This window comes from Eleutherodactylus coqui, chromosome 1 (genome assembly GCF_035609145.1).
Source record: "Eleutherodactylus coqui strain aEleCoq1 chromosome 1, aEleCoq1.hap1, whole genome shotgun sequence".
Taxonomy (NCBI): Eukaryota; Metazoa; Chordata; class Amphibia; order Anura; family Eleutherodactylidae; genus Eleutherodactylus; species Eleutherodactylus coqui.
The window spans coordinates 103,724,274-103,744,069 of NC_089837.1; the positions used below are offsets into that span (position 1 = coordinate 103,724,274).

General features: G+C 45.4%; 1 protein-coding gene across 1 annotated transcript in view; it reads right to left on the reverse strand.

Moving 5' to 3' along the window:
- HDLBP (high density lipoprotein binding protein) overlaps positions 1–17,414 on the reverse strand; it is a 42,978-nt gene extending 25,564 nt beyond the window's left edge. Inside the window, exon 1 of the mRNA XM_066598517.1 lies at positions 17,272–17,414. The gene's annotated coding sequence lies outside the window, so the exon portion shown is untranslated. The remainder of the gene's footprint in view (positions 1–17,271) is intronic.
- Positions 17,415–19,796: the final 2,382 nt, after the last annotated feature.

Here is a 19,796-nt window from a genome sequence, read left to right on the forward strand (position 1 = left end):
CACACACGAGCGTACGCTACCACGTATTTGCACGTAATGCGCAGTACTAATCTTCACATTGGCTTTCAATTGTGCAACTCACATAGCGTAAAAAATGTGTGCGCAAAAAAAGATTGCGGCATGCACTATTTTAGTGTGTATTCACGCCAAGATAGTGTGTGTGGATTATTGGCATTCAGCAAGAATGCAATTTATTGCGTACATGCTGCGTGCTCACACACTGCAGAGAAAGACTCATGTGAGACAGCCCTTAGATGAATAAAAAAAAATTATATATAAAGTTTGCTTTAGGTCAGACTCCCATGAGCGCAATTTCATTGCTTATTACGTGTGGATACGCTGTGAAAGGAGTTAATGAAAGTACATTGATTTTCATTGATCCATTCACACTTGCATATATTTCTTATGTAAATTACTCACGTAAAAAAAAGAAAGCGGCATGCTCTATTTTCACCGCGTTTAGCACGCATACAACCCTATTCCTTTCTATGGGTGCGTTTGGACTGCAGTACATATGTATTTACATTGTGAATGTATGGCTTTTTTTTTTTTAACGCACATTTTTAGAGAAAGAGTTAAAAAAAACAAGAACAAAAAAACCCCCCAAAACAGGAAACCAGTGCAGGACAGAGTACATAAAATAAGTTTTTCATGCACAGGCAATACACAGTGATACGCAGTTCCCTGCGCCAGTAAAACGGTGCGATTTTTACGCAATGTTTTACCATACGTTGTGAGAGTCATGCCTTATTTATATACAGTACTACCCCAATATATAAAACTACCCCAAAGATGAAATGCAAAGTAGCAAGACTAACTAGACTTCTGCATAAGGTGCACATTGCAGCAACACATTCCTAAATTGAAGCTGCATCACATCTGGGTGCGGCGGATGCAAACAGTGACCTGAATAATGCAAATACCAAATGGTCTTTACTTGATCCCACTATACTAGTTGAACAGCTTTAATGATAAATTGACAAAATGTTACACAAGACTAAATTATTAGCATTTCAGCAATGAACAAAACCAACAAGTCCAACAACTGGGAGGCTCACAGAACAGGATGTTACTCATTACAATATTCCTATGGCAGTCCCTGTTATTCCAGAGGTTACACACACTCCCAGTATTTCCTGAGGCAACTTGTTTCCTGGTCCTCGGCAGGAAAACACAGCGAAAACCTCAACATGAAAGATGACTGCAAGGCTTCCTGGATCTGGCATCTACCTTTGCTCTATCGTTTCCATTAAATCTCTGGCAACCGAGAAGCCAGTGATGGATTAATGCTAATTAATCAGTTCTATAGCCTGAGCGAGGGGATAACCAGAGTGCACAGCTATTCACTAACCACTTTACCCACCTTCATGTTAAAGCAGCAAGTCCGGGGATACAGAAAGGCTTCACTTCATCAATTTGTATGCATGCTTATACTTTATTAATGCCATCAGTGACTGCTTAAGAAATACGTCCGCGGCCGCTTGCATCGGAAGCTTCTACTCTTGTACGGCCCGATATTGCCAAGTGCTTACCCGTCTCTAAAAGGGTTATGTGGCTGCTAAAAAGATGGATTGAAAGCCACTGCGAATGTGACATACAGAAACAATTCACCTGATCACTGCCGCAGTGATCCATCCGATGCTCCAACGGTCCCTTAATGGTTTGTTTAGAAGCGGGTAGCGATGCTGTTTTATCATATTTGCATGTTTTGCTTTTTCGTTAAAGCCAAAGCCCCCTTTTATGGGTATACGCTCACACAGCAGATTTGTTGCAGAAGTTACTGTAAGTATCCAGTTAGCTGAATGAGGCGTGCAGAAGTCTAAGCACTTGCTGTTGAAACAACTTCATTCACACATGTAACAAATTTTCAGAGATTTCTGCAACAAGTTTGCCATTGGTGACTACAGGCAGCTGGTGTGCTGGTCCATGTGCTGGACGATCTGCAGAGGCCGTGCACATTGCGGGTCCTACTTCATCCATGAAAATCGGAAGAATATATCAGCGGCTGAGGTCCTTTTACACGGGACGAGCTGTGGGGCAAGCAATGTCCCAGTGATGCTTGCTCCCGAGCTGTTACACAGAAGCGCGTATCGTTGGCAACACTGACCGCGCTGCCAGCATGGAGGCGCAGCGGGCCGGGGAGTGTTCTCCACCAGCCAGCTTCCATTCAACGTAAACAGTCGTTCAGAAGTGAATGACTGCTGTTTAGACAGAGTTCTCACAGCTGTACGGTACGAAGCTGCGTAAAATTGCAGTGTTTTACCTGCGCAAGAAACTGCGCATCCCTGCATATTGTCGCATGTTTGCCTGCACATAAGCAGCATATTTTACGTACACTTCATGCACTGACACGGTAATTGTGTATGTACAGCATTCTGAACACGCCTATAGAGAACAGTGCGCCATACATGCTAAGATACAACATGCTGCGCTCTTTGTCAAGCGCTTAATATACGCAATAAATATACGTGTGAATGGAATAATAACCAATTTACTTTTAATGAAGCCATTCATCACGTATTATGCACGCTTCATACGCAATTCAAGTGCGCTCACGTGAGCCCGGCCTTACAGTGAACGGCATAGCATTCAGTTTTCTGCAATTTTGGTTAAGTTGCTGCATGAATTTACATGGGACGATCATTCAGAATCCCGCGGGAATCTGAACGATAGTAGCCCCGTGTAAAAGGGCCATAAGGAATATATATACTTCACATTGACCATGGATTTTTATAAGATCATTGAAATACGTGGGCAACTAATTTTTGTTATCTTTAGCAAAAAGTTCCACTACCCAAACTACAGTAGGCCAGCACCATGTCTAAAAGAAAATCTGAATTAGTTGCCCAAAGCAACCAATCACAGCACAGCTTTTATTTCTTATGTTGCTGTAAAACTAAATCTGTGCCGTGATTGGTTGCTATGTGCAACAAAGACTTTCTTTTCTTTCAGAAGAGTGTGGTGCCGGGTTACTTTTCAATGACCCACCCTGTATAAGGATATAAGGCAACACGGTGACTTTGGTCACAGCACAGCACGGCTAAAGCTAATCCGCTTGTGTGCACCGCTAGTCATGCAACACCCATTTTAACATGGTTAGGTCTGCTGAATGTCAATTCTTGCATTAGTGAAAGCAGGGGTTTTCCAGGGTGGTAACAGATGTGGTCAAGCAGCAGAGTCTGCCCTTCTGCTGCCAGCGATGTACCACGCTGAGGCCGTTCCTTTGGCTTTATCCAAGATATTGACAATGTCCCTTTAAGTAATTCTAGAGAACGAGCAGGATGTCTTATTTTGTGTGTTGCAAAACAGTCGGAGAGGCAGATCCAGATGTGGTTTGAGTCTCCTGTGTAGGGAGGAGACCCCATGGGAAGCAGAGGAGGTTCTGCACGCACAACTCCCTCATGTAACACTTTACAGTCACAACTCGTCCTACCACTATTACAGTATATCCAAGGTAACGTGCTGCTAGACAGATCCTTGCAGCATCACTGCAGAGCTGCCATCCGTCTCCTCCTGGACTGAGAACTATCCATCTCGCTGGTGCAGATCGCTGCATGGTCAGGGAAAGAAGAGAACTGGGATTAGACGGGAGATCCTTCTCTGCCCTAGTGCTAATGAATGTAGTAAATACAAGTCCTTGAGTTGCTCCGTTCCTTTGAACATATGTCCTTTGAGAAAAGCCGTGTCAGACACTACAGTATCACGTCACGCCCCGACGGCCGTCGTAACATTTATACAGGAGTGAATCGCTCACCGAATGGAGGTACAGCACTTCCCGGAGTCATTCACAGATGAACCATTGCCCGTTCACCCCGGCCCACAGCGGTTTGCTTTTCAGATGAGCTATTCAAGCTTTCATTTGAATGGATTCATACACATGAGCGATGTTTTCCTGCGTGGCACCGCGATGCTATGCGAGAAAAATCGCAGCATGTTCTATCTTGCTGCATTCTCTCGCATTGCAGCCCCACTTGAAGGCAATAGGAGGACTCTGCGATCCTCCCCGCAGCGGGGATTCCCTTCATTCCACATACGATGTAAGGCTGTTTTCACATGAAACCGTCTGGCACCCACCGAGCTTTCACATGGTGGCAAGTGGAATATCAGGCCGTGAATCATGGCCCAGTATCGCACTCGTCCGTGTGTGGCTAGCCTAAGAGTGCGTTTTAACAAAAAAAATCCCAAACCATCCAGCATCCTTTTTTTTTTTTACGGGAGGGGGTGATGGCAAATTGGTAAAATGTGCCATTTTATGGCTATACAGCAAGACATGGATCACATCTCAGACTTCTGCTGAAGTGGTACATTGAGGAATATTCCCAACAGAAGGCTCTGATGAGATGTGATCACCTTCTACAGACATATACAGGGTGATTCTAAAAGAAAAGTGCAAATGTAAGCAGATTTCTTCAGCCAGAATAACATGAAAAGGTAGAACTACTCTACAAGTTTTTATTGCATCTTACAGATGTTTGATGTTGGCGCCGCGGCAGATGCCCAGTTCTGCTCAGTTGTGTCCCGGCATATTCACCGTTATCGATGCCACTGCAGCGGAGGTGCATTGCTTTAGGTTGTCCAGTGTCACCAACGGCGCCCACATTGAATATCTGTAAAGTGTATTAAAAACATGAAGAGTTCTTCTACCTTTTCAGGTCATTCTGAGCGCTGAATGTCAATTCATGTGTGAATTAATCAGCTTTACTTTTGCACCATTTTTAGTACAGGACCATGCTGCGGCACAGTAATTATGCAGGGTGGATGAAGTGAAGAATGTTCTACCATCTAGAGAAGTCTAGTTTCAACTGGCAGACATATGCAATGTAGCCGCACAGTAACCCCTCCCTAACATGGTTTCTTCTCCCAGGTTCCACTGTGTAAAACACTTCACCAGCAAGTCATTAAAAGCGGCACCCAAGAGAAGCAACCATGTTCATAAGGTACAGGGAGATCAGGTGTGGAATAGGAAGGGTCTCTTGGACAAGGAGCAGATTACACTGTAAAAGAAGCCTATGTAGAAAGAAGCACTGTAGAAGAAGTATTTCACTACTAACCTGCCAAAATGAGGCAGTGCTGCGACTGACTACCTAGAGTACAGTCTAGCTTTACAAGCCAACGAGTGACTTGTCATAAAAAACTAAAGTTGGGCTCAGACAGCCGTAACTCTCAGCGTGCCGCCCACAGCAATGACATTGCGCACTTCCTCCGTGCCGCCAATTGCCATGCACCATCTTGCTGTAATACGCACAGAGATAGAACATGTGCACGTATTTTGTGCAATTTGAGTGAGTAGCAACATGCGAATTTGGTACGCCTAATACGCTGTGATCATACACCCGTGTGAATCCGCCCTTACTCAAACGTCTGATCACTACAAACCTCTGAAAGAATTCACTGAGCACATTAGGCTCTGATCACTCCTCCATTCAAGGGGTTTCGCTTGCGCGGTTGTAAATGCTGGGGAAAAAAATGGCGCGTTTAGCTATTCTTGCAGTAAAATGACAGACGCCTTGATGGAACTTGTTATATTCAATGGGTGTTGTTGGCGTCTGACATAACGGATCTGGCACGCTGTTTTCAGTTCCATGATGGAACAGAAAAATGCAAAAATATTTAACAGGTGTGAAGAGAGAATGAGAATAACACGAGCTCTAATTTTCAGATCGACTTTGAAGGCAATCTGTCATCGACTATAAGCACCATAAACTAAGCTACGGTTCTCATAGTTTAGGTGATGGGGGGGGGGGCCTCTTTTCACACTCATCCGTTCCCGTCAAAGTCAGTGCAAGCACAGCCAGCTTGACTCTACAGCAGGGAGTGTGCGCACCTTCCATAGAGATGCATGGGAATGCGTGCGCACAGCTTTCAGAGAAGAGTAAAGCTGCTGTGCGGGTTGACTTTGCTGGGGGACCCTCATAAGAAATGTGGGACTGGGTAAGTACTGTATAAAGAAGGGTTCCCTGGACTCCGTATCATCTGACCTATAAGCAGCAGAACGCAAGAGCTACTTAAAGGGGTTGTCCCGAGGCAGCAAGTGGGTCTATACACTTCTGTATGGCCATAATAATGCACTTTGTAATGTACATTGTGCATTAATTATGAGCCATACAGAAGTTATAAAAAGTTTTTTACTTACCTGCTCCGTTGCTAGCGTCCTCGTTCCCATGGAGCCGACTAATTTTTGGCCTCCGATGGCCAAATTAGCCGCGCTTGCGCAGTCCGGGTCTTCAGCAGTCTTCTATGGAGCCGCTCGTGCCAGAGAGCGGCTCCGTGTAGCTCCGCCCCGTCACGTGCCGATTCCAGCCAATCAGGAGGCTGGAATCGGCAGTGGACCGCACAGAAGAGCTGCGGTCCACGAAGGTAGAAGATCCCGGCAGCCATCTTCAGCGGTAAGTATTGAAGTCACCGGACCGCCGGGATTCAGGTAAGCGCTGTGCGGGTGGTTTTTTTAACCCCTGCATCGGGGTTGTCTCGCGCCGAACGGGGGGGGGGGGTTTAAAAAAAAAAAAAACCGTTTCGGCGCGGGACATCTCCTTTAAAGTTGATGACCGGTTCCCTTTAAAGAGTAGTTCCATGTACTGCTGCCTGGAGCCATGACTACAAGCACTGATATTTACTTTGGTCTTGTACACATATGCAGAATATGTACCACATCATTTAAGACTGACAATTAGGTATAAATATACAAAAGGCAACAAAATAAATGTACAACTTCTTGATATTTTATTACAAACTACACTAACGAGTTCACCTCAATTTTGCAGTCCTGATAAGGTAAGCCTTCAGACTTGCAATAAAATTGTGCGATGCGAGTAAAAATGAAGAATTATGAAACCAATGGTTTCATTCCCATTTGCCATGTTCTCACTCATGCGATCATGATCAAAAAAAAATAAAAATCACAGCTTGTCCTTTCTTCCTGCGTTTTGCTTTTATTTTTTTTCCTTCTATCTCCCATGTTTCCCTACGGAAGCTCTTTTTCATCGCATCGCAAAGCACGAACTTGTGATTTTCGTGCAGTGCATTTTTAACCTTTGTCTTTCTCACAAGAAGAATCACAACAAAATCGCAAGCGGCAGCCATGTTTTTGCAACCCATCCCAGACATTCCATGAGCAAAATTGCAGTTTTGCCATGATATCACAATCGCCAGTACGAAGGAGCCCTTTTACAGAGACAGAAAACCACATTCTCTTGATGTGCTGAAAAGAAAAATACCAAAATCTCATGTTCTGAGGAGAGCTTCTGCTTACCTGCTCCATTGCAAGCTGTCAAGGCAGCCAGTGAATGCACATGGCGGACTACACAGGCACACACACAGAATGAGAGAACTGGTCCGATGCATTCCAAGTAGTCCGCTCAATGCATTCAGCAGCAGTTTACCCAGCAGGGAGAGCAAGCAGAGTTCATGGTTTCAGCTCCTATGACCCCCTAGGTTTGGATTATGGGATCATAGGAGCCGAGAGCCACCCCTTAAGAGCATACCATGAGCACAGAGCAAGCACCCCTTAGTGTACCCTCCTGACATTCACGTCCTTCAGGTTGAGAGCCCAGGGTCAATGGAGCATTTGCTAGTGGTGCAAAGAACGGTTACAAACATTCTACCTTGTTTGGATCCAACTAGTCTTTAGGTTTTCACCTGACACCATACCCTCTTCTCCAAAGAGTCTCCCATTACCTTCCCGCTATACAAGTGGACCATGATCAATGCAATATGATTATGTGCAAGAGTTGAGGATGATCTAAGGGACGTTGGCACAGAAAATAGGCTACCCATGTAGTTGGTGAACATGGATTTTACCAAAATGATTGTTCATTGGATAAATTTAACAAGGACCGTTTTAGCCAACTGATTACACACCATCAGGAAAGTGAAAATCAGCCATATTTGACGTTTTCACCCAACGGGCATACAAAAGATCATTCCTCGAAAGACTCCCAGGAGGGTTGTTCTTCATTCACTGTCCCTGAACACGCAAGGCCACTTTGAATGACTGATAGCCAATATGGACCAAAACGTGTAGAAATGCATCGGCGTTCGAATCCTTCGTTCAACGACCGTTCTAACACCAATTTAATTCTATCTGATGTGTACGGCAAACAAGACCAGTCAGTGGGGTAGATTATTTACACCAGGTTTCTGGCATACATGGACTGAGAGGTATAGCATGAGTCCGATGCAATATTTAGGAAGCACCTGTGCCACCAAGAAATTTGTAGTGGACAGAAAAAGTGGGTGAAGCTTCAGAGTCACAGCAAGAGTAACTCATATATAGAGGATATCCAACACTAAGAAGAGAAGGGTCAACAAACTGAAGTGTTGGACAGAAGGGCCAACCATGTATATTACGACACCTGCGGTTCCATCAGTAAGGCACACAACCTGTTAATGACTAATGCACGCTGGGGAGGAGACCAGTGCATGGTTAGTATGGTATGGCAAGGTTGTCAAGTCTTCCCCACTGAGTTTAATTGACCATCTCATTGATGATCAGAGGCTTCAACATCGTCCAATCATCCGAGCCTCTTGGGTATGGAGGACACATTAGACAAACATTCATCAGAAGTACATGTGGAGGATAAATTTTAACGGGGTTGTCCAAATGTAAACCATTGATGGCCTAGCCTTAGGATAGCTCATTAATAGTACATCAATGGGGGCCATTGCCAGGAAACAGGCTAATCAGGTGTTGACTAAAATAAATAAATCTCGTTATTTGTATAGCGCCAACTTATTCCGCAGTGCTTTCAGGTTATTTATTACCCCCCCCTCCCACCTCATTTTACCAACCTCGGAAGGCTGAGTTGACCTTGAGCCAGCTACCTGAGCCAAGTGAGGATTGAACCTGCAACCTTAAGGTAGTGAGAAAGAGCCTGAAAACTCTATACCACATTAGGGCTGTGTACTTATGCAGTGAGCATATTTTTACAGGAAGCAGTCAGCCCTGTTCTCACTGCAGTGGCCGAGTTCGGTATTGCAGGCCCGGCTGGCATTGAAGTGAATGGGAACTTGGCCTGCAATACTAATCCTGGCCACTACAGTAGGAACAGACATGTCTGCTTCACGCAGAAATCCGCTCAATATATGAACACACCGACCCAGCAAAATACTGATCAGCAGGGGTACCAGGTGGCAGATCCCTCGCCAATCTATAGGCCATCAGTAGTTTACAACTCAACAACCCCTTTGCTGCAGAATTTCTGTAGTAGAAAAAAAACAGCAAGTCAGCACCAAAAGCCGCACCATTTGATACAAATTGTCACCAATTTGCAGCGAATTTAACTCCTTCAATTGATTTGAAGTTGGAGGGATTAAATGCGCACCAAAATCCACATCAACTGGTGCAGATTTAGGGCTTAGTCACACAAACGCATTTACGCTGCATATTACGTATGGAAACATTGCGTGCAATAAGCAGTGAATAGAACCCATTGATTTCAATGGGTACGATCGCATGTGTTTTTTGTGCGTGCATTTCGCTTGCCCCTCCCCCCCAAAAAGTAGCATGTCCTATTTTCGTGCTCATTGTGCACAAAAATAGCACATTAAACATAATTGCCCATTGAAATCAATGGGAGCGTGCATGTGCAAATACGCAGAGCATGTACACGCAAAAAATACAGTCCGATACGAGCGCGCGCACACACACGCGTGAAAAAAACGCAAATAAATATGCTTACATACTTTCTGAGTGGAATTTTGCAATTATTCGCGGTGAACCTATCATTCATATAGGCTCATCGCGGAGACCTTTTAGTACTCTACCCCGTGGTAGAATATTGCTACCAATATTCCGTCGCAGACGTGGACAGGCCGCCTAAGGCTACCTACAAACAGGCAAGTGCGATCTCAGGCCGAAAAACTCAGCCCTATATGGCGCTTGCCAGCGTGTTTTCTGTGAAAAATGCCTCCCATCACTTCTGTGAAGTAGCAATCCTCAACCGAGTTAGAGAATTGGCAAGTATTTCCCATTGTTTTTAATGGGAAATCTCGCATTGCACGCCGTGCGATATGTTATACTGTCCTTTTGAAAACAATGGGTGATGCGTTCAGAGGAACGCAAAAAAAATAGGGCACGCAGCAATTTTTCCCCCGCATTGCTCATGTAGGAGACTCCATTCAAATGAACAGGGTTCATATTTGCGTGAGATTTGCGAGTTTCGCAACGCACAAATCTTGTGCAGGTATCTCATCAGCATAAAACCAGCCTGAGGGTTCTTTTACACTTCAAGTTATGACCCAAATGACAAGCGGAATCAACATAACCAACAGCTTACTTGGCCTTCATAGTGGCAGAATGTATAGGGGAAAAATGATGGTACATAAGATAGTTTGTGCTGCGGAATATGTTATCAGGAATTCACAGCAGGATACAGCTGATACTATTGTTTGAGCTGTATCCCACTCTCTGAACACAGGCGGGGTATGAAGAACACAGCTGTCCCAACTGCATTCTCCATACCCCCCTTGGAGCGCTCGGCTGTATAGCAGCGGGTCGCTTGAGCAGATAACAGCTGGATGCAGAAGACAAGCAAGGACACCCCGCTTGCCTTCTGCACCCTCCGCTTGGAGCGCTTGGCTGTATTACAGCTGTGCGTTCCAAGCAGGGAACAGCTGGATGCAGAAGACAAGCGGCCCTGCTTGTCTTCTGCATGCCCCGCTCAGAGCGCAAGGTGATCGCTCAACGTTTGAGCTATCACCTTGTGCTGAATGCACACAACAATTATCGCTCAAAAGACATCTTTTGAGCAATAATCGTTGTGTCTAAATGGGCCTTCAAAGGCCCTCTATAGTCACCTTTATTGACACTTCCTTGCTGACCAGGGTTTGTACTTGCAACTGTAGAAGTTAGGCTGCCTGTCCACGGGCGTTAGCTTATTGTGATATCTGCATCGATAATCCGGACGCGGGTAATGCAGGGAACACTTTCCATAGCGTTGCTATGAAAAGCGCAGCCCCCTGTCCACAAGCGTAGAATCATAGCGATTCTCCGCTCGCGAGATTCAAATCGCGGCATGCCACGATTCTCCGCTCACGGGATTCAAATCGCGGCATGCCATGATTCTCCGCGCTGAGCCTGTCAGATAAGCTCAATGCGGAATATCGCTAGGGAGCCTTAGGGAACATCACAAGATAGTAGTTCAGTGTAAAGCCACCCTATCCGAATAATCGTTAAAGTGAATTGGGAAGGTTTGAACTGTGGTGCTTTTACAGCGATGCGATCGCTGCTTAGGTAGAGAGAATCTCCAAGCAAACTCGTTCCAATATGGACGACTGTGACTTCACACCGGGCAACTTTACATCAGCCAGTGACTATTTTTTAGGTGAACGATAATGAAGCAACTAGTGAGACAGTTCTTGCTCGACACCCTGTTTATAATGACTGTCATTTACTTTCAAGTGATTATTGGACAAAAGTTACGCTGTCTAATGGCCCTTTTAGGCCGGCTGCACACGGGCGATTTTGCAATCAGAGCGGGCGTCCACCTCTGGATTCCGCAGCATATACCGCCCATAGCATGCAATGGAAAAAACGCTTTTTCCTGCACACGAGCAGAAATCAATTCTGATTTTCCACTCTCAGAAGAAAACTCGCAGCATACCCCATTTTTTCACGGATTCCGCACGGATGGCTTCCATTGAAGTTATCCAATCCACGGCCCTTCCGCAATTGACATCACTAGGCCATGATGCGGGAAAAGCCGGGGGTTTAAAAAAAAAAAATCTGTATTGCCCATGTCCGAAGGGGCCGGTTCGCTTGTTTGAATGACAATCAATCCGTCTAAACACAGTTTGTAGTAGCCGAACGAAACGTCGCAATATCAGAACCGTTATTCCCCAATTCACAAAATACAAATCTGCCCCGAAGCCTTTATGACTTTCTTATAAATCAATTGCTCTATACTAGAGGAAGCCCTACCTTTGCTTTATAGATTACCTAGTTGATCATAACCTGGAAAAGGCAATAAGAGTGCAAAGGTGAGTACAATACAGGGACAGTGCACAGAAATATTCCGCCGCTTCCTCAGCCCGCCGCTCGCTCCATCTGCATACGTTCATCTTCACCAGCAGATGTTCCATAATTACTTTGCAAATAAAGATTAGAATTACGAACAATTTAGCGCAAGCTTTAAGGAAGAGCTGTAATAAAACATGACTTAAAGTGCTCTTAGCATCATGTTTACTTAAAAGACGTAAAACAGAAGGCATACGAATACGCAAGAACCCAGTCGGGTCCGAAAACATGCACTGCGCAAAATCTACTCCGTGTAACGGTCACCTCAAACTGCGGGATACATTCCTTAAAAAAAAAAAAAACTCTCGACTTCCCTCCACGGCCCCCAAAAAGTTGTTCTAACTCTCCTCTCGTAAGTCAGTTGTAAAACAAAGCGATTTGTAGGCGGATTCATATCACGCATGTGAAGAGGAAGTGTGAACACTAGTGCACAGGAGGCATCAGCGAGGGTCGGGAGGTGTATATGTGCTGGTGCATATAGCCTGGGAGCATGGAGCAGCACAAGGCAGGAGGGACAGGCCCCTCCGTACTGCCACCTCAGCACAGCCTGCATTACCGGTATGGGGGAGGGGACAACTTAAAGGGCCAGCGCTCCCTGCCAGCTCAGCATACACCAGAGTGTGTTCTTTGGATCACCACTTTATCTAAAAATACCAGTGTTAAATCCTTGGAGTATGCATTAAACTAGTTCGTAAACTCAACCATGGTAGATACTGAAAAGCGACAGTAAGCTTATTGCCAGGAATGTTCTTACTAAACTACCATATGGTAAAAATTAAGCAGCATGCAAGACTTCCAAGCACAAAATAAAGCCTTTAAAAAGAGATTAATACATATAATTTGTCAGTCTTATTAAAGCAAACTTGCAGCATATTGAAATAAAACGGCTTTCAACATCCCTGACAAACAAGCCGCATGGATTGAGGGCCACTTCTGGATTGTCCAATATGTTGAAAATATGAAGATTTCGATATTTTTTAACCTAAAACAAAGGAGTTTCTAAAGTAAAACTAGTAATTCCAAACTGGTATCACAGACAGACGCTCTCCGCTGCAGATTCCTTCAGAGGCCAGAATGCTAGGAATTAAGGAATGTGCAGAAGCTCCGAAGGAAAATGTGAGCATGGAGCCAAGCAGAGAAATGACCGCACAAAACCAGAAAGTCTACAGACCAAGGTAGCCAGGGGCAACGTCCTCCATTACAGCGCTGTATGGGCCCTTTTACATGCGACCAGCGGTGAAGCAGCATATTGTTCGCTTGGTATGTACTTACACTGACTTATAATTGGGCAGTTAAGATCGTTTATTTGATCATAACCACACCTTTAGTCAACCCTTCTGCCACAGCTTTCTATTCAGAAAATTCGTATCACGCCTGTTCGTACCAAACAATGCAACAAACCAGGAGTTTTAGGTCCAAAAGACCCAATCTGCAAAGATTTGTCGCTGAACAAGTTCACAATTAAGAATTATTGTGCAAACTAGTTGATTAAACATACGATAAGGCCTCCTTCCCACGAGCGTGACGGGCTCCGCAGCGTAATATTACGCAGTGAAGCCCGTCACGGCGCCCCCCAGAGCCCCTATACTTACCTGCGGGACATAGCGTGAAATCGCTTCCCCGCCCACCGCCGCCGCGTCACCGCTCGTCACCGCTCGTCACCGCCCACCGCCGCGCGTCACCAGCCGTGTCACGTGCACGGCCGGCCGTGTCACGTGACGCGGCCGGACCGCGTCATTTGGCGTCATATGACGCTCGGCGGTGGGCGGGAAAGCGTTTTTTCACGCTATCTCCCGCTGGTTACAGCGGGAGATAGCGTGAATGGACGGCTTCCATTGACTGCAATGGAAGCCGTCAGTGCGTACAGCCCGTCCTCACCCGCAGAAAATAGAGCATGCTGCGGGTGAGGACGGGAGAAATCGCGGTGCGTAATTCCGCGGTGGAATTACGCATCGTGAGCATTGAGCTATTAGGTTCAATAGAACCTAATAGCTGCGTGCAACGCAGCGGATTTTCGCCGCGAATTACGCGGCGGAAATCCGTTCGTGGGAAGGAGGCCTTACTGTGCTGCATAAAAGGGTCCTAAGAAATGATGTATATAAGGATCAGGGACCCTGGGGCGAGTATATATCAGCCTAATATAAAAAGTGTCAGAATCGCCTTTCTAGTTTGTGGTACTTGAAGAGCTGCCGGAAAGCAAATGTCCAAATGTACTGTGACAAATCTAGGCCTCAGTTGTCTGCATCGGGACAGCATATCTGACGTGATGAAACTGAGGCTGGCTGTCCACGGGCCATATTTCATAACGTGATCCGCAGTGATAAATCGCACGCGGATCACGCTTGAAAAGCTTTCCATAGGATAACTATTGAATCCATAGTGATTTTCCACTCGCGTCTAAAAATCGCTGCATGCACAATGATGATAGGCTCATGACGGTGACCTTTAGTGCTCCCCCGCGGCAGGGAAAAAAATTAAATCGCTTGTGATATTCCGTCGCGGCCGTGGACAGGTGGCCTAACCTGTTCTCCTGAACTGCAGCTAACATCCGCAAAGAGGATCTCACAGAGATCTGCAGTGTGTGAACAGTGTTAAATTTGTTACGAGAGTTTGGCATGGACTAAACAACATTCTACAAGTTTTTGGTTGTTTTTTGCCAGGACCTTTTTCCATAGCATGATTAGTCGGGTAGTTGTTTGATCTTGTGAAACTGAAAAATAATCATTCGGTATAAACACGGCCAATGATTGAACGATTAATAACCAATTTGATTATATCATTTGTCATTCATTTTAAGCAGTCATAAAAACTTGAACTGCCTGTTTACAAGCGGCCAGTATCGTCAACTATGACCTGCCTGTTCACTCTGAATGGAGGAAGGTGGCCGGAAGAGATCTCCAGCGTGCTCCGTCTCCATTCTGTAAGCGATTAATCCGTGAATTAATTACCCAGGTGCTTGAATCCCACCTATAACTAACTAGATATAATCCAGCATGTGTACAAGCACAATTAGAAGCAGAGGAAATGTTTGCCCCCTGCACAAGAGATTATATGGCCCTATCATAAGTATGTATAACCCAAATATTATATGCATTCCAATCTTTAACCATAAGGCAGACTTTGCATTAAAGCTTGGGTGAAAGCAACTAAAGAACATTTGTAAGTCTGTTATAAAACTAAGGGAGATGTAATAAGGTTTGCTCCAGTCTGAAGCTTTAGATGTGCAGTTCTAGGTGACATCCTGGAAGAAGCTTTTACCCACAAATGAACCTGCTGCTATGTAGAACTGTTATCTTCAAGAAGGGGTCCTAGACTGCGGTGATCAGATTAAAAGGGATCTATGACTTCCGGCATCAAAGTAGAGATATGGAAGGAAGAAAATCGAAAATCTAAAAGCAGACAGAATTTCTAAACAACATTAAAAGGAAGCCATCGCCGCCGGCCACACAAACTGAAGTAGTGAGTGGATACTGTAGAGCATATTTCTCAATTCCAGTCCTCAGGGACCACCAACAGGTCATGTTTTCAGGATATCCTATAGTAAGAACACCTGCGGCAATGTCTGAGGCGCCAGTAATTACATCACCTGTGCAAGACTAAGGAAATCCTGAAAACATGACCTGTTGGGGGTCCTGAAGACTGGAGATGAGAAACACTGCTCTAGAGGACACTGAGGTCACATCTGTACTTTTTACCTTTACACTTACTGCCATTAACCTGCAAAACAACCCTTTGATGCATTGAAAGGATGATTAAACCGCACATTTAATAGAGGGGACTTATGCATCCCCATGCAGCGAATGGTTTGTGACCGCACAGTAGTGAGTACACATATAAAGTGCAGGGCATCCTTTATAACATCCACTCCTTAGTTTATGGGGTGGTCAGATATACAAAGTCTTTAGGTGTGTCAAAGGGAAGCGGATGAGGCCCAGTGAGAAATGAGAGCCGACAGAGGGCCACTAATTGCAGACTATAAAACTATATACTATTGTAGAACTTTCAGCTACAGATCAGCCATTTTTTCTTCAACCTGATCGCCAAGACTAAAGGACTTTAAAAATACTGCTCAAACAAAAAAAAATTTTCAATCTGCCAATTAAGGAAAAACTAAGTAAAAAAAACTAAACAAAAACAACAAACTACTTGCATCATCGAAGCACTACATAAGTGTGCGTCACCAAGTAAAGTTCCTTCTGCAGCGAGTGAGTCCACTAAGATTTTCACTTGCAGAGATTGCAACATAGACTGCTGACTGGGAGATGGATTAGGAGGATTTCGCCTCCCCCTCGCACACCCCTCCCACCCCAGGCCTCATTCTATGCCAACGTCACCATTTCAGGCCCAGGTTAAACCTCTGCTACTTGCTAGTTACTGGATTTAACCCCCACCTCCCCAGGTGACTGACAGGTTACTTATTAGAAAATGCAAACCTGCTGCACAAGTCCCACGTCACAAGCAGCCCATATGTGTATACCAACAGGTAGATAGTACAGTAATACTACAATCACATAGGACAATACACCCCCGGCACATTTCACTGAGAAGTTTCCAATCTGCACTTGGAAAGGAATGTTACAATGTTGCAAAGTACATTTCTACACAAGCTGATAGTAAATAACAATTCTGGGCTGGAGACAACTGTAACTGATCACCCATATGCTTCCTCCAGGAGATCCGCTCGGAGTCCACAGCGGGTACGACAGCGACGGGAAAAGTTATCAGACAAGTTTTTAGTTAATCGAGGTAATCTGATGAGTCAGACAACAACTCCTAGATGTGATTTCCATCAGGGACCGAACACCAGCGCCAAATGTTACATTGTTTATTATTATTTTTAATAATAGTAATAATTCTTAATTTTCCATCTCAAAATTGGAGGATCGCGGATTTCTAAGACAAAACCCTCATTAGAGGAGTCAAAACTGCTCCCAGATCACTGCTTAGGAGAAGATGCAGATGGTAGCAGCAGGAAGGGATCTGCCGGATGGGATCATCAAGGGGATCTAGTAGAGAATGGGAGATGTAGCAGAGCCGGGCATGCACAGCAGGGCGCAGGATGGTGCAGACACGTATCAGTCAATGACAAGTGCAGCTCCCCTGTCCCAGCCCCACACAGGCTGCCCCAGCGGTGACTCCACGTAGGCAGCTGCAGCCACCCCGCCTCTCCAGCGGACTTCCACCCCCCTCAGTTACCCCCCTCTCATACACAATAGCCCCCGTCCATCCCGGGCCGCCTCCTCTGCCCTCACACTCACTCCGTGTCCCGATCCGCTGACTGCCGGGGAAAGCGTCGGCCGCTTCGTCCAGCGCTTATATAGAATGAAGCTTAGCCTATCAATTAATGGAACGTCATCAGCCGCGACACGTCAGCCAGAGGATGGGACTGGAGAGGGATCGGGAGAACGGAAGCGGAACTACGTCACCACGAGACAGGAGCTCTTTTTTTTTCTTCCTTCAAACAAATGAAACTTTATTGTAGCAGTTTTTATTGCCAGCTGTCGTAGAGGTGGGAAGCGATGGTGGGGGCAGGTGGAATACTGTATCAAGCTTCTGTGTGCTCCTGTGAAGGTCTTCCAATGGCGATGCTAGGAATGAATACGCTGGAAATTTGCACCTTGAGTAATAACCCTATACATTTTACCATAAACTAGGAAAACGACAATATAAATTTTCATTAATAACTAGGGTGACTTCACATCGGGGTCTGGCAATCGGTTTTTGTTTTCAGTTTTTTGGTTTTTTTTACCGTATTAACCCTTTCCAATCCTCCGTCTGCCGTCTAAAGACATTCTGATTGAAGGCTGTACAGCTCCGATGTCGGCAGACGTCCGTCAGGGTATTCTTACTATAGATTACTGGCCGCTCTGTTGTCGGGGGACCTTTCGGACATTTCACATACCGCAGTACTGGCTCTAGCCAGCAGATGGCGCCATTGTATAATGGCAGAAAGAGAAAGCCCCCTAGGAAACCCTGGATCCAAAATTAGATTGCAAAGGGTTCAAGAACAGGAGCATTGTGACTCTTCCTCGCAGCGGCACATTCCCTAATCCCCCGCCATTGGAGGATTCCTCATTCTCCGACTTAGGCCGCCTGCATACGACCAAGTTACATAGCGCAGCGGAATCAAATTCTGTGCCCGGCCGGTGACGCTGCGTACCCGTCCGGGTTCTTCTTTATTCTGTACTGTGGATGTGCCGTCCGTCGCATCGGCACACGTACAGTACAGATTATGCCGAACTGTCGCTAGGCGATGACGCAGATCCCGTGGGCTTTCCGTAAGGATGATTGCGGAAGGGGCGCGGGTCAGATGGCTTCCCTGGACTTAAATGGAAACCGTCCACACGGAATCTGCCTAGAAATAGAGCATGCTGCCATTCTCCCCCCCCCCCCCCTACCTCCTGCCGCAAGCGGAAAAATCACAGTTGAGTTCTGCTTGGGGGCAGAAAAAAACGATTTCCAGAGCATGCAATAGAAGGCATTTACTGCGCAATCCAGAGGCATAAGTGCGCTCCGGATTCCGCAATACGAATCTGTCCGGGTGTAGGCGGCCTATGTTGGAGTTTATACAGGAGTCGAACCATATAATACACATGGAGGAGATGGTGGCCAAGAGTTCTCCCAACCTACACCCAAACTTGAGCTCGTGGACGGCATGCACCACCTTTCAGGAAACCCCAGAATTTTTAAAATTTATTAGAAGGAGAACACAGCACTGAGCAGTACCTCCGGTAATCTCCCCAATATGCATCCCAACAAACGCACACACATCCACCCATATCAGCCCTTTCCCATGCCCATAAATATATATACACATTTATTTAGTCACCCCCCCCCCTTTATCTTTCTTTTTTTCTCTCTCATTTTTTCTTTTAGCTTCCTTCCTTTTCTCTTTTCCCCTTTTATATAAATTACATTACCGTTAGTAAAGTTGCAGCAATATTGACTTCATCAGCTGTAAATATGTGAATATGCACAACAAATAATTTTTAGGATGAGCAATTTGCTCCGACAAAGAGACTCAGCATAAAAAGTAACTTCACAGCCTGTTACCACAGAAATGGCTGAGCACCCTAATCCAAGAGTTTTTTCAGTTGCTACACGTTATCGTATTGAAAGGATTATAAAAAACGCTGAAAAAAGTTACAAAGACAGACTATAAGAAATACTTGATATAATCATTGCCACGGAATTCAAGGCCATGCCTTAAAAATATGTAATTACACCTCTATTTTTACTATTGTATGTTTTATTTAAAATCTAATATATAGACTAAACATAAAAACGGAAGCAAACTGATAAAATAAAAAACGGAACGGATGGGGAGCAATACATTTCTTTGTTATAAAATAGTTTTCCGTTACGCTCCATTCAGGCTTGTCCTCACTGCAGGTAGTTGCAGTAAGTCCGCAGTGACTCAAGCATTTTTGTATGTGGGACGCCGGGTGCCGAGCTTTTTTTTCCCTAGATGTTTCTCTTTCTCTCTTGACAAAAGTTTTGCCAATGACGCGCGCGGCGTTGCAGCAGGGAGGGGCCAAAACAGGCACATCACAGCGGCGAGCAGCCAAAAACTGGGGCGGGTCGAACACGGCTTGATGCTTGTTCGAGTAACGAGCACCATCGAGTACACTAATACTCGAACGAGCATCAAGCTCGGCAGAGTATGTTTGCTCAACTCTAGTCATGGAGCTTCAGGGTTTGTATGCAGGGGGGATCAGGAGGCGATCCCACTCCATACAATGTTGGTGTCAGCTGTTTGTTACAGCCGACACCTGCCCACAAC